General features: G+C 41.9%; 1 protein-coding gene across 4 annotated transcripts in view; it reads left to right on the forward strand.

The window, feature by feature from the left end:
- The first annotated feature begins 7,164 nt into the window (after positions 1-7,164).
- adgrl2b.1 (adhesion G protein-coupled receptor L2b, tandem duplicate 1) overlaps positions 7,165-13,401 on the forward strand; it is an 86,390-nt gene continuing 80,153 nt past the window's right edge. For all 4 annotated transcript variants that reach the window (XM_080034406.1, XM_080034403.1, XM_080034404.1 and 1 more), the window contains exon 1: positions 7,165-7,762. The gene's annotated coding sequence lies outside the window, so the exon portion shown is untranslated. The remainder of the gene's footprint in view (positions 7,763-13,401) is intronic.

The raw sequence follows: 13,401 nt of genomic DNA on the forward strand, positions 1-13,401 counted from the left end.
AATTAAAACAAATGCTCCCAAGTGCTTAACCAAGTGCTTTAAAATCCCAGAGTATAGATAGAGATGCTTTTTTCAGATAAGCTCCTTTTTTGGGCTGAGACGCACTGATGTTTTTGGAGCAAATCACACAGTTGGAACGCAGTTAATCTGGTACATTACATTTATTTGTCTGGTGCTTTTCCCCCTTGTATAAAAGCATTTTTACAGACGGCCCAAAGTCAGAGAAAAAGGCAAAAGTCCTGTGAGCCAAAAAAGATCCGGAAAGGAGACAAGCCTGGATCCATGTTGCTTGTCAGATTTTATCTATTTGCAGAGAGTTGAATTCACTTTCTATGCCTGATCTAACTTCTGTCAGCGGAGTCTGCAGTCGGCCACAAGTCTCATGGGGGTTCAAATATGGATGGCTACATAACTTCCACAAGGGAGAATATGCTGTATGGTGCCACCTCCAAGCAACTTTTAAAGGAGCAAATTAATAATTTAGAGCTCTGCTTCTATTATGGCTAACAGTATGTAGGCTAACATTCAAATATTCAGAATTGTATCCATCTTTGTTTTTATGCATTTTATGAAACAACATATTAGCTACTTTTGCCGTTGCAATACTTTTAATTTAAGAAATAAGTATTTCATATGTTGTACATCTGTTACTATGGTCAGAAATGTGTCTTTTAGATAGATCTGGAGTTGATTCGTTCATAAATTCAAGCCTTCAGCCTAGTTGGAATCTAAGTGTTTAGCTGGAGATAAATCTCTAAATTCAAACTCCACAGAAACTACTCCTTACAAAGAGATTATTTTTTACTAAATATTATCACCCAGTACCTGCCAGGTTTAGCTGTTGCATTGAAAATGTTAGCTAAAACCAACGTTAGCTTGCTAATATACAACCAACTAAGAGTGGGTTAGGGTTACTGTAAGAGACTAAATAATACGAGAGACGTCTACGGCTGCGTTCCAATACCCATAATATCTACTATTTATATGGTAGAAAAAAGATTTAGGATGTCCCAATTCTTGTGCCCAGATTTAGTATGGTTAGAAATACCCGGAGGTCTACTATATCTGGCCGAGATTTTTAGTGTTGAAAACAGCATGCTATTTTGGCGATTCTGACCCATAATCCAGTGCACACCGGAAGTGATGTCACAGCGACGAAGCCTCCATATAAAAATAACCGGGGATGAGACCGATATAAAAGCAAGAGGCAAGATCAAGGCGCAATGTTATGATGAAATAAATAAAGTAAGTATGTCCCAAGTGTATGCCTACTGTATCCTAACTAGATAATGTTTATGGTCAGATGTAGTATGTAGAATAGAATAAAGAAAGAGTATGCGATTTGGAACGCAGGGTACATTTCAAATCAAATAAAATCAGTTGTATCAAATAGCCATTTGCCTCAGTGGGCTTTATGATGTTTATGTTTGTTATTGATGCAGGAAAAAAAATTGAGTAAAGAAGGGGTACCTTTTCTTTTTTAAATTTGTTGTTTGTCTTTTACAATACTATCATGTCGTTATATTTGTTTTGGCTTTCTGCAGCACGTTTTTCTTTATAGAAATATTCTTGTTTGACCTTGATGGCCTCCGTTTATATTGCTTGTCCTGAAGTTAATTGTGTTTATAATATGGTGCTACAGATGCTGGATCCAATTGACACCTTACTTAAGGTGCTAATAGCTAACACAAGTGTTAATGGTGCAACCTGATGTTTTTATACATTTGAAACTATCTAGTAGTCACTAAGAAATAACAAAAAGACCATACACAAAATGTAAATTCTACTTTCACCAATCTCCCTGAGCCTCATTGAATTTATTTATTGTCTTTTGATGAGTGTGAGTGTAGAGTCCAGTTGTGGTTGCGTCTTTATAATTGAACTCTATCCATCATCATGGGATCTGCAATGCATCAAGATTATTATAATTCCCACCCTTTTTCACGCTATACCCTATGATTACAACTCTATAGAAAGCTACTTTACACAACAAGCTGCTGTGATGAACGCTGCAAAGAATCTACTTCCCTTTCAATGCAGAAGGAACAGAAAGTATTTCTGTCTGCGTGGAACAAGAGCATTTATCAAATCCCACAGAAAATCCTCCGAAAACTCAGTTAAGATCCTTTGATTTTTCTTTTTCCAACAAATAGCTTTTCCCTTTAAGTTTCGAGACTTCCTTTGAATTTTGCGGCTTTTGATCTTAATGAGTAAAACCACCTAATAATGACTCGAGACAGCATTCCCAGCTTCCCTCTTATTTACCGCATGAATGTTTGTTGAAACACCCCACATTACTACATGAGTTTTTTTTGCCCATATTGTGAGCAGGGGGGAACACACACCAAGCATGAGAAGGACAAAATCAAAGACAACATGTGGAGGTGAAGGGAGTTGCATACAGAAACTGGGTCTTTCTGTGGGGTCTCTGCGGCTGCAAAATACCACAAAAACCACCACCAAAAAGATTGAATTATCACTTCTGTAATCCTATGTAGCGTCTGAAGTTTGGATTCTCAAGAAGGGGACTTGGAGTTATATTTTAAGGCTTATCGGCTGCTATTTGTTTCTTGTGTGTCTGCAGATGAGCTATGAGCGATCACCGAAGGCTTACCTCATGTAGATGTGCCAACAGCGTTGTTGTAATTAATTTCGAATTCCTTATGGGGGAGACAGATGTTACGCACTATAGCTTTAAATACTAAATACTAATACAACTAATAGATTTCTTTTCATAAAACAACACAACCACAATGTATTTGTCTGTCCTACATTAAGCTATGTATATTGCAGAAAAAAGTAACAAGTGTAGGTGATGTAATGTGGATGTATTGATGGAAATCATTGATAGAGTTGCTGGAAGCGAAGCTTAAAGTCAGGGAAGCATACAAGGAAAAGGAAGCATGTTGTTTCGGCACTGCTATAATTTAAACATGACTTTAACTGGAGGTTCATAAAGGCCTATCATTTACAGCATGGAGTCTGTTCTTGTGAGGAAGTCTGGTCTCTCGCAGTGAAATTTATTTACACCCTTCAGATGAGTCAGCAGCAGGAACTCAGTCTCACATTTAGTTCTTTTGTGCTATTATTTAGGCTTTTGATTGCACGCTGAACGCTGGCAAGAATGACAGGCCGCAACGCAGTGGAAAAGTAGCAAACCAAAGCATTTCCTGACACCTTCATCAGTCCTCTGAAAAAGACAACAAAAAAAGGAAAAACAATTCATCGAGACAAGGACTGGCCGCGTGTATTTGCATATATACTGCACTGACCACAATGAATAAAACACCAGCAAGCAAGCCCCGTCTCTCCTGGGTCAGTTCAAATGAAATAGAGAGTTTACACTTGTTCAGTAGTAGGCCATACATAAACATTGTTTCTCTAAATAAGAATATGTGCCAGTGGATCAGCATCATTACATCTGTTTTCTTTTACTCGGCTATTCTTTATGATGTAAAACTATGCCTCGGAAAACATGCAATCTCTGCACTAATCCTTTCACTTTCCACCTGGTGAATTTGACCCAAATTCACATTTCCCCTGTGCGGCCAAGGAACCATTTTTTTTTATTGAAGCCACGTGTAACGGAGACCACTGACCTGGCTATGTACTTTGGCTCATAAGGAGAAGTGATATTTAGGACATTAACAGGTCCAAAACGTGGTCGATCCAGTGTTTGTTCTTACTTAGGCAGACTTTTCTCAGGGAGATATCAGTCCTGAATATCGTCTGAATTTGCACTACTGAGGTAGCTCCTTTATTACAAGGCTGGAAAGCCAGGGATCTAAAAATAGGAGAAGTGTTGGGGAAGAATGAAAGCTCCCCACTAACAGCGTCATATCACGTTCAAAAGAAAGGCTGCATGGGGCCGAACTTTAGAAACCGAAGGAAAATGTTACCATAAATTGGACTTCCAGCTGGGCAGATCATTTTCCCTTCCACATCGATTGTTGTGAGATGACAACTCGAACCTTCACATGATATTTAAAGGCTAAATGACACAGCGAAGACAGCATATTAAAATAAGTTATATGTTGCCTGAGCAGAGTGGTTGCATTGTAAAGACACCTCTGCTCACTATTATGGCACAGCTGGTAGTATAGCACAGTTAGACATTGCACATATCATCATTAGTGTGCAGTGTTGCTTTGGCTTATCATAGGTTAGGTGTGATAGTTTCCAATGATAGCCTAAGTGTGGTGACTGTTATACATTTATTTCCGTGTTTTGTTTTTTTCAAGATTTGTTGCCCGCAGCTGGCAAATCCAAAGCAGTCAACAAATCCTGACTAAATAATTGCAGATCTGCTGTGCACAAACATTGCCGTTGATGAGTTTGTCGTTAAGATTATATCGTATTTGTTCGCAAATAACAATAGAATGCTAATGTTTTGCAGCTCACTGTTAAAATCGTAATGGGCGTTCGGCTTTTGAAGTGTAATTTCATCGACAAAAGCCAAATGATTTCCTTTCAACTCGGTTATGGTTTTGTGTTTTTTAGGGATGCCAAGTCAGTTACAATGCTGGTCTCCATTCACGACCATAAAATCAGGATTCAATTTCCCCCAGTCTCCATTGTAACCAACAGAAGAGGCTCAGGGTACTTTAAAAGGAAGACGGCGTCAGTGCAACAAAATTCCTGTTTGCATGATGGATTACGTCTTCAGTTTAAAGGCAAGCATCTATGGGGAACTATGACAATACATTGCACATAAAGATGTGCTTAATGGTTCTCTTCCATATCATAAAAAAACACAAAGAAATGGAAGTGTTGTTTGAAACATCCAAACTGTATTCAAGAAAATCCCTTGAGGACTTGCACAGTGCCTGAAGGACAACTTTAGTAATATATAAGTGGCCTTATAGAACTGTAATATACACAATATTCCAATGGGACATTATTCAGTTTATCGAACCTTTGTTTCAAGTATAAAATATCTGCCAGCCACTTGTTTCTTTTCATTTCAATACTAAGAAAGAGACCTGTTAACATCCTCCTGAAACTTGCTTGGGTTGTGTAGTGCATCAGTCAACATAGATGAAACATACTGTGTATAGCGCTTTTCAAGAACTCAAAGATGCATGATAGATTATATCAAATTGGCAAAAACAAGCACATAGAGCTCAAGCAAGCTTCAGGACGTTGTTGATTGACTCAAATACTGTGCAAGAAAGAATGGAAACCAATGGCTGCCGTGAACATAAGGAAAAATACCATCATGCATTGGAAAATGATCAGCAACAATTGAAAGTGTAAATAGTGTGTACTAAATCAAATAAACTCACCAGTAAGGTCCTTAGTGTTTCCACATGTGAGACACATAGTCATATATACACAAATATACATTATAACGGCTGCGTATTTGTGAAAGTTATTATAAAAAAAAAATATCCCTGTTTCCTATAAATGAAAAATGCCCGTTGGCTTTCATGGCAAAAATACAAATCCTTGATAAAAAGTTCATGTCCTTTTACCAAAGGGATTTCTTTAGACATGTGACATTTGCGTAAGGGATTGTCAATTGAATTAAATGCATTAGAAGAAAAACGTTATCCCATATATTTCAGTTGGAGCATTGTAACATGGTATCTAAATCCTATTTCAGATGCTCTTTCATGTCGACAAGAATAAAATTCAAAGGGAGGCTGACTGAACATCGGAATTTCTTTGCCGGGAACATATGGACAGATTTTGAATGTTTGCACAATGTACATCTGCTCGGAGGGACTGCATTAGCATAAGTATTAGCACTATAGGTGGATGTTTGCATGAATGTGACTTTTGTATTTATTTGGTGTAGGGTTAAGGTTGAGGGTTTGGCCTTAAGGTCACGTATACTACGCATTGCTGTTTTTCTTTCAGCAAGTGTTTTCAGCTTTGATGCATTTTTGTCTACGGACCAACACTGCACATGTTACATAGTTGCTTGCTGATTATATTTGACAAAACGAATATAGACTCATTCTTCGGCACACACTATTAATTGGTTCTCTTCATTGGTGTTCATATCACACCTGCATTTCTGACGAACCATAGCTCTATTCATTTGTTCTGCACATTTTGAAGATTAATTATTCACTCAGTAGGCTGCATCACAGTTCCACCCCTTCTTACCATCTCCCAGAGTACATCATAGGGCTAAGAGTTGCAACTGACAATCATTGTCATTATTTCGACTAATCAAGTTATCATTTATGTTATCTAAAAGAGGTCACAAACAAAATGAAAAACGCACTTCCCGATCAACAGAAGCAAGTTTGTTTTGTCTGATCAAACGGTCCCAAATCCCCCAAAGATTTCAATTGTGTCATCACATTACGACAAAGAAAAGCAGCAAATCATTACAAATGATAAGCTGGAACAACATATGTTTTTGGATTTGTACCCAATGTTTTGAGGATGAATCAAAATCAAAATAATCGCAGATGAATTAATTTATCGATTTCTCATCCCTTTCAGCTCTACTGTAATTGTATGTAGGCTATGCCTATGACCTATAGCTACAGGAAGAGTTCCATTTGCATGCGTTTTTGTCTTTGATAGCATGTCCCCGTTTCACCCACTGAATGTCTTGTTAAACAAAGTTAGATTTCTTTAATCACCTTGTTGCATTCTGCATGTACTACTTCATCCTTAAAGTCTTTGGACTCGCAGAGGAAAACAACAAGTCTATTTCAACCTCATTATTTTCTGTTGTTATAGGCTGCTAAGAGAGTCTACTAATTATCCAGGTGTAAATTGCCCACAATAGCTGCTGAAATTCCAGGAGGAGATGAATTAGTGTGCTGCTTTTTACATGAGCTGCATCCTGAAACATGTTTTTGATAATGAATGGCCTTGCACTTTTCTTCTGGTTAAACAGCGGGGAGTCCTGATTGAATATTCCAGGCTTTTTTTTTATTCTTGTTGTCGGTCCGGAAGTTTGGAAAAAAAAATAGAGGACAAGGTGTCGGCGCTTTGACACGCGAGATACGTCGGGATTTATATTAGGTCTGTTCTGTTCATAATAACGAGCGCGAGGATCCATTCCGTGCCCCGGACATGCCAGCAAGTCCGCTCCATGTTTTGCGCACCGCCCTCAACAGCCAGCTGCTGCAGAGCAGGGGAGCTGGTGCGCCGTTTCTCTTCGCCTTGTTTGCCTCCAGTCCGGCTGTAGCTCCGACTGTCTGCACGGCGTGTGGATGAGACGCAGTGGGAACAACCACCGTAAGCGCACCGAAAGCCAGACTGAAAAAAAGTCATATCATCCCTTTCCGGGCTGTATGCGTGCGCCAGGCCCGCTGGAGACTTTCCCGCAGACTTGACGGTGCGACAGACGTGATCGGAGTTTGATTTTCGGAGCGAGACTGGGGCGCATCTCGTCTCCTTGAAGTGATCCTTCTTTTTTTCTCCTTCTTTTTTGAATGCAGACTATTACCGTAGCGCTCCCGTCGGCAGGATCTCGGGCGCACGCTCTACAGAAGGGGGAGGTAGTGGGGGTGGAAGTATTACTTTTGAGCAGCAGACCCCCTCGCCATGGAGCTGTTCGTCCGGTCCCGGGCGTATTGGCTTGAAGAAGAACATATACCTGCCACAGGAAAGCTCGCCGTCTGAGGAAAGTGGAGCATGCTGCCGAGCCCCACACGTCTTTGTGCGACCCGTTGCGTCCAGTTTCTGGGGGAGAGAGAGAGGAGAGGAGAGAAGGCTACAGGGCTCCCGGTGTTGATCTGAAATTCACACTCCATGCCCGGATCCATTTTTTTTTGGCACGGCGTATACCACCGTAAGTAGCCTCTTAAAAGCGGATGTTTTGAGTCTTTCAAGGGAGATGCTTGGGATATGCGTCGCTCAATCAATACCATTTATTTACCCTCCCAGGATATGATAAGGCAAACGTGAGGAAAAACGGGCCCACGGGCTCATCGGCCAGTTTAGAACTGTTGCAATGAGATCAATGGGGCAAAGTGGGCTATTGATAGATTATGGTGTTATTTTGCGGTGTCTGCATCTTCCCAGATTTAGAATTACGAAATTGCTTGTCTGCTGGAGTTCAGTGTATAAATCTCTCAATCATTTGAACTAAAAGCAGCTTTCTTTATGGGATGCTAAACTGAGTGAAAATGCTAAAAAAAATGTTTTGAATTTTATGTTGAACGCTTATGACAAAGAAAGTCTTGGGGATTAATCAAACGCCCAAATGGGAATTTGATTTCTAAGATTGTTCAGAGATGGTAATCAGCCCGATGACATGGTGTAAAAAATAGATGTATCATATCATAAAAATAGAGCTAACACAAACGTCTCCAAGCCCAGCCCAGGACATCAGGAGCTAAGTAGTTGGATGTCAGATACTGTCTCCATTTACTTCTCCATTTTGCGGCTATAAAATAAGATCATTTCACAGGACATGTATAATTCACAGACCTGAGCCAGCCATGTGTGATGATTGGACACACACACACACACACACACACACACACACACACACACACACACACACACACACACACACACACACACACACACACACACACACACACACACACTTAGACACAGAGTTTTCAAAGGCTTTGTGAACCATATCTTAAATTCTCACGTGAAGCTTTTAGAGATAGGGCCGAATAGGCTTCAGCAAGACTAAACGCCATAGAGCAAGGTGGTGGCGGCAGCAGCAGCGGCGGCAGTGGTGGACTAAAATATCAAGGTTAAATAACATTTACAGATAATCCATACCGTCAAAGCCAAGTCAGGATAGTGCTGCAACATTATATAAGCCATACAGACAAGTTTGGGGGGCAAACTGAGAGCTACTCCCAGCATCCCACTTATATAACGGCTTTCATGCAGGGTGAAGTATGGATGATGACTTTTTCAACAAAAAAATAAATAAAAATGTTCAGCTTTTTTTGGGGGAAAGTAAAAGCCAACCAAAGGGAAAAGGCTGTTCCGTTTCAAACTGAGACAACTGCAGCAGCATTATATAAGCCGTCTGATAGATTATAAGAAAGTCTCTTTGGGGTTGATGTTGGACGCGGCTGGTTGATACTGACATGCCCATCAGTGTTTCCTGAAGACGAAAAATAGGTCATGTATGTCCCCCTGTGCCTAAGGGGCCACAATTTTGCTTTTTAAACACATTTGAATTGTAGTAATTCAAAGGGTGTGCGTGTGCGTGCGTGCGTGCGTGCGTGCGTGCGTGCGTGCGTGCGTGCGTGCGTGTGTGTGTGTGTGCGTGTGTGTGTGTGTGTGTGTGTGTGTGTGTGTGTGTGTGTGTGTGTGTGTGTGTGTGTGTGTGTGTGTGTGTGTGTGTGTGTGTGTGTAGTGAGGGGTGGGTCAAATGTCCTAGCCTCCCCTCCCTTCCTCTCTATACCTTCACTCCATCTCCCAACCCATTTGTCTGCCTTGTCCTGGGAGGAAGTGCCATCTCATCTCACATTGCGCAAATGGTTTCAGTGCATGCTAGTGTGAATTCTGGCGGCTTTCTGTGGCTGCCAATTTCCATATCAAAGTGTCTGCATTTCAATAGGGAGCAACTTGAGCTACCAGCCCCCCTTTCCTCTGAGCAGTTTTGTTCTGATAGAGTGCTGCTGCTGCTAGTAGTGGTGGTGGAGGCTATACTGACAAGATTGCTGGACACTGCAGTTGGTTTGCGTGTGTGTGTGTGTATGTCTACGTGAGAAGCAAGTTTCAGTGGTGTTTTTTTTTTTACACCATTCAGAGACACGCCGTTGCGTTGAAAAGATTTTCGCCCATGAAAAACATTTCCCCATAGTCCTTCACGTCACAACAAAGGTTTTTTTTCTTTTTTTATCGTATTTTCAAAGAGAAGAAGAAACCCCACTGCGCCCACGCCGAGGAGAAAGGATAAAACACCAAAGAAAAAGCGTAAACAACTTGACGAAAAAAACTCAGTTTACATATTTTGACCGCTATTGTAGTGCCACAATCTGAAAAAAAATGCTCCAAGATGAATTTGGTTTGAATTCTGCCATTCACTGAGTGTAGATGTTGAAAACCCAGAGAGCTTTGTGTGAGAGCTCTCTGAGCACCTAACAGCGTGTCTGATTGTTTTTCTGTCGCAGAGATAATATTTATTTCCCATTCTGTGCAGCTGTTGCTTGTCGGTGAAAGAATGCGTCAAGACACAGTTTATTTTGATGGATTTCTTTCTGTCTTTTTCTTACCCCCCTCCTCTTCTTTGTCTTGCGATACATTGCCAAATGTTCCCTGTGATTTTAAGGCAAGTTTGAAAGAGGGAAACAAACAAAACTCATTTTCACCAGGCACAAAGAGATACAAAAAAAAGTGCTTTCTTGCTTTTGTGCACATGCCTTTAGTTTACTTTGAAAGAAAGACCGGTGTAGGTTAATAGTGAAAGAGAGTGCAGCGTGCATGTGTGTGTGTGTGTGTGAGACGCTATAACATACAGGCAGGGAATGTGAATGCTATTGGGATCGCAGTGAGGGGTCTTTGTCCCCTTCATGGTCATCCCGCTCCTCTGTAATAACAGGAGCCAACCTGCCCGCCCCCCAGCCCTCCCCCCCTAAAATACAGCCTATGCCTTCTTTTGTCCGGACAAAATAACATCCCACATTTTTTTCATTTTTTAAATTATTATTACACAAAAGTCACCCCAAAACTTTGAGGGATGGTCAGGGTGGGCGGGGGAGCGGGAGGGGGGGGGGGGGGGGGTTGTATCTTCACCTGCCACCCTCTCTCATAGCAGGCCAGTTTGACAGCTGTCTTGTTCAATTCCTCTGACACGCTCACTTTTCTGAAAAGTTGGACAAACAAATGGACAGAGCAGGGGAAAGAAGGAGCAATGAATACTGGTTGATGAGACAGTTTTTATTGTGTCGGTCCTGGAGGGAGAATATACTCCCTACATCGGTCGGTTACAAATAATCAATTTGTGACGTGTGATTGATCACTGTGCTTTTCATGCTGGATGGTGCTCGTCTTTCTTTCTCCCGTTGTACTGACACAGGTCTTCCTCTCCTCCTGTTCGTGATTTCCTGCGTTTTCCTTCTACCATAAAAGCGCAGTGAACAAGGGCTTTGTACTCTGGTGTTGTTCATGTGTAGGAGGAATAGAGCACCAAGCAACGACAACAGCGAGTCAAAATATATATATTTTTTTTTCGAGTCAGGAAGAAAGTGAGAGCATAGTGGAAGCCATTCTTTGATGCTCCCGAGCCGAGCCTGGTTGTTGAAATTATGGAAAAAAAAACAGGCTGTTGAACAGGCGAGATATATACATGCTTTCTGCTCTGTTCAAGCTGCTATGGGTTGAGAAATTGGCATTAGTGCGCCCTTCTAAAATGGATTTCTTCCTGGGGAAGGTGGGTGTTGCTACAAAAGTGGGCCTATAGTGTGTGTGGAAAGTAGTCTCTAGTCTTGTTTTACACACAGATTCCTGCATAGTGACGGAATGACGATCATTTGCTCTGGACCAAGCAAAGCCATGCATACTGACGAATCGGTGTGTGTATACATTTACACAGTGTTCCTCATCCCGGAATGAAAGAGGGGCCAGTGACACAACAGCGCAAGCAGCGTCACTGTGCATCAAGTATAGTATAACATTTACGCTGCTAAAACTGCAAATCATATCAAAATTGTTGCTACCTGTTGTCTTCGGCTGCTCTGTCGCACTTTTGGAACGTCTTTGAAAAAAAACGTCACACTCGCCATGCCCCTGTACCACCAATACAGGTTGACCATTTCACACTGCTTTGAGAATCTTACCACATCCAACATATTAAGTTTGGCCCCATTTACACTGCATGGTGAGGTGGACAAAAGCAGGAACATTCTAGACTTTCACAAGCAGTGTAAATGGGGCTTCTGATCCGAGGGGCTGGCAGCAAACCTCACCCCTACCACTCCCAACCCAAAGAGGAAGAAGAAAAAAACAGAACAGTTCTTTTGTTTATTTAACAAAGTGCTTGGGGATGAGCTTCGCATCGATGTGCAAAAGCCAATCACAGCTATTTTGTGGCTTGCCTCATAAAATAAAGAGACAGATGACTGGAACGAATGATCATGCATCTGGGTGGTTAACCCCACCAATGGATGGATATACGCTCTCGCTCCTTCTTAAAGAGAAAAATAATGTTTGAAGCCGACGGGAGACAAATTCTCCCCCGTCCTACCACCTCCTGTGTCTAAAATGACAGTTAACTTTCCCCCACTGTTTTTAAAATGGATGTTTAATGATCAACAGAGGGCTTTCGGAGCTGAAGGTCTGGCTGGCAGGCAGTCACGCTGGCTCTGTATACATACACACTCATCGTCAAAGCAGCCTATGCTAACTAAGAAGAAAGCAGCTTACACCCCCTTCGGTGTTGTTTAAAGGAAGGCTGGTTTGCTTGAGTGATGGATGGTCACCGGTCTCTTTGGGGGGCGTCTGTTAACCCCCTTTGGTTGCGTGCGGATCACTCCCAGTTGGGGATCCGTCGGCGGGGGCTTGATGGATGGGTCCCGGGTCTGTAGGCCCCCATACATCAGAAGATTAGCACTGACCTGTGAGTTGTCTGGGCCGCCCTCGGAGCTTCTTGGCTGGCATTAGCATATGAGGACACACTGCTCTGTCTCTGGGGAGGACAGCGACGATAGTGTGCTTTATTTGCTCCTGTCGTTGTATAGGTCACAGGAAGTGTGCAGATTAAAAGGCTGAAGGCTTTGTGCCGGCATTAGGTGTATCTGACAGGTCATCCGTCTTCAACTTAGGGAAATGCTCCTCTCTCTCTCTTTTTCTTCAAATTCCTAAATAGTATCATCTAATTATCCTAGAGATTGAGGGTTCAGGCCATGCCTCCACTGCAGAAGAATCTCCCCGGTGGTGTTCCAAGGTGGATCGCATGAAAATGTAAATCACTCGGCCCGGTGTGATCTCTCATTATGCATTGAAAAGAAAGCAATTGGAACAGGACACACTTACCCAAACCTGTGTTTTTCTGTTCCAAATCTAATGGATCTGCAGGGCCCTCTGTGTGCAAGAAGACAGCTCCGGTTCGACCATTAACAAGGTTTCATATACATACATTGCACCATCTTGAAAGGCTACATGAAATAAATGAAAAGTGTTATCTGCGGCTTTTCTATTTTCATAAAAAAGCCATTCCACATATAGTGCTCTCATGCGGTGCATTTTGTGTCCCAAGAAAGCAACACTTGGACGTCACCTCCCACTGCACTGCTGTGTCTTTATCCATAGAAAGAATATACTCTCGGTGCCACTTTTTCAGAGAGCCTCTTTCATGTGAGAAAGAAGGGAAAAAAAATTCAGGCAATTACCTTTTAGTCGGCCATTCCTTGGTCTGCCGTGTCTTAATAGCTATTTGATGCCTACTTGGTGTCACATGGTGCCTCGCTATGTAGCCGAGGTGTTTTTCAAGGTGAGGAGATAGTGTCAAAACAC

This window comes from Ammodytes marinus (genome assembly GCF_949987685.1).
Source record: "Ammodytes marinus genome assembly, chromosome: 9".
NCBI classification, from domain to species: Eukaryota; Metazoa; Chordata; class Actinopteri; order Uranoscopiformes; family Ammodytidae; genus Ammodytes; species Ammodytes marinus.